The sequence below is a fragment of the Primulina huaijiensis genome, chromosome 15 (genome assembly GCF_012295235.1).
Source record: "Primulina huaijiensis isolate GDHJ02 chromosome 15, ASM1229523v2, whole genome shotgun sequence".
Lineage (NCBI taxonomy): Eukaryota > Viridiplantae > Streptophyta > Magnoliopsida > Lamiales > Gesneriaceae > Primulina > Primulina huaijiensis.
This window is the reverse complement of record NC_133320.1, coordinates 10,605,443-10,608,261: the sequence shown is the minus strand read 5'-3', so window position 1 is coordinate 10,608,261 and position 2,819 is coordinate 10,605,443.

Below are 2,819 nucleotides of genomic sequence, written 5' to 3'. Positions count from 1 at the left end.
TAAACATTTATAAAACATGAATCGTAATCTACGAAACATCAATCAATACGAGTCTGTAAATCAAACTCTTGACTCGACTTATCTAATCTAGGGATCCCGACTGAATAAGAACGCAACAACTCACCTACTCTCCACAGCTAGATGGTGGTACGTTCTTATTCCCAGACTTTGGTACTCTATATGGAATATCTGCAATAGAAACCGATCTGCTCCTAAGCACATTGATATAAACCAATGTCCAGTGACCTGGCACCTCTGCCAAGGACCCTCTGCTTCAAACTCATTCTTTAATCCATGCTTTCTATAAATCAATAGAACAAGCATATAAATGCAATGAATTCAAATATCTGAAAACAATAGCAATTAAGTATGTGATTTTAGGGAAACTCAGGTCATATCTGACTCGAGTTATCAATCCTGATCTAACATTGATTTATACCTTCTTTTTCGCAGTTCTGACGAAGTCAAAGTCTTGAATTCGAAGCTGTCAATAATCAATCTGGCAATGACATTTGGAGGAGTACAATATCAATATCCAGCTCAAATCAATACTGGATATAATCAGAACTCAATCTAATTCTGTTTCGCCTTCATAACAGCATAATCTCGATATACCCAGCAATACAATATCAACCGATACAATTCATTACTCATAATCAATCAACAAACATGTCTGATATCAAATCTGTATCATCTCACTCAACTCCACTTTGAAAAATCATAACAATTCCATAAACAACCTGTTCTTCAATCCAGTTTCGATTATACGATGTCTAACATATCAAGAACACCATATATCAATCATATCTGATTAATTCAATATCATATTTTCAAATCCTATCAAAACATAAGAAAACTTTCATCCTTGTGTAGCCGGTGTCGAGAGGAGCACGGTACTGTGTCCGTATCGCAAATCAGTCGGGCGGATCTTGAACAAGCAAATTTCCAAGAAATAAAAGGCGTAAGGATTTCTTCTCGATTGTTGCAGCTGAGTTCTGAACAAATGAAGATTGTCATCTTATATATGCATGGCTAGGAAATGTGGCTTCATCTTCAGACTGCACGTCTCGCGCATATGCGCGACCATCACCGGCCCATATGCGCGAGACCTACTGTCTCGTCGCATAACATGTCCACTTCTCGAGCATATGCGCGCCCTGTCCCCGCGCATATGCGCGCGACCTACTGTATCGGGAATTGGCAATCTTACATGCTCGCGCATATGCGCGCCTCTTCTCGCGCATATGCGCGAGGTCTTCTGGCTCGGCACATGATCCTCGCGCATATGCGCGCCTCTCTGCCGCGCATGTGCGCGAAGTCTGCTGTATTCCACATATTCCAACCTCATGCATTTCCAATTCTGGTCTCGGAGTGGTATGTATATAATCGAAACAAGTCATAATCATTAATCTTAGATTATCAACATGAAATTCTCGGGCATTACATTTTTTTTTGAAACCAAGCATGCAACATGTCTTTTAAATGTCGATCTTAAAACATAAAAATCAAATTGACATTTAAAAATCATTATTTAATCATGAACATTTCATAAACATTTAAAAATAGTCATAATATCATAAAAACAGCATTTAGGGCACTGCCATGACCTTTACTAATTTTTGGTGTAAAAAGTAGAAGCACTGTCTTTAACGTAAATCATGAATCATAAATGTGGAAAAAGTAGAAGCGCTGATCCTCGGGTTGTATGCGCCATCAGTCCAGTCAAATCATCCGTCAAGCCCTCCCTCAACCTCACATGCATCCATCACACCTAGTGAGTCTAAAGACTCAACACACCATAATCTTTATAACAAATAATACGTATAAAATCATATGCAACAATGAAAATATTTTTACGTAAAAATAACATTTCATGATATGCAAACAAAAACTTTAACTTTCCTTTTTCCTCAACATGACATAACATAAACAATTTTCATGATCATAAACATTTTCCTTTTCTTTTGTTGAATTCAGATCGTTAATTGTGACTTTCCTCATCATGAAGAACGGAGTGAAACCTTTGGCTTGAATTCCCTTGAACCCTTCGAAAATCTCTTCTAAAATTGTGAGTGTGTGCCGTGGGGTGTGTGTGGTTTGGGAGAGAAATTTTCTGAAATTTTAAGTGGGAGGCGTGAGCTTGAGGTGCAAAGTGTAGGGTTTTTAGGTGTTTATTATATTTTAAATAGCTAATTAAATTACTAATTAGGCTTAGGCCTATTAAGCCACTAAATTAAGCCCATTAGTCTTAATTAGGGTTTAATAAAATATTAACAAGGTTTTTTTTTAAAATAAATTTGTGAATTTATTAGCCGGGCTGCCAAAAATCTCGCATTTTTGTTGAAAAACGACACCGATAAAATTTACGTCCCGGCGTATAAAATCACCTCAAAACCTTTTATTTTTAGAATTACTAAAAAAAACAATAACCATATTTTAAATAATTATTTAATAAAAACATTTTCTATTTTTCAGCCCTCGGTCTCCGTTCCTCGATCGCAACTTGAATATCCCTTAAAAATACAATTTTATGCATGATGGTAAAAAGATCTCATTTAAAATATGAACAAGTATGTCACATAATAAATTAGCAATTAAAATCAACTAATTACTATTTTTCATATTTCCTAGATTTGCATGCAGTTGGATTACGTCGTCTTAATTTTAGACCTTACAATTCCCCCCCCCCTGAAATAAAATTTCGTCCTCGAAATTAGAACTTACCGAATAGTTCTGGATAGTGACCCTTCAAGTCCCTCTCGGTTTCCCAAATAGCTTCCTCTACCGAGTGATTCAGCCATTTGACCTTGACCATTGGA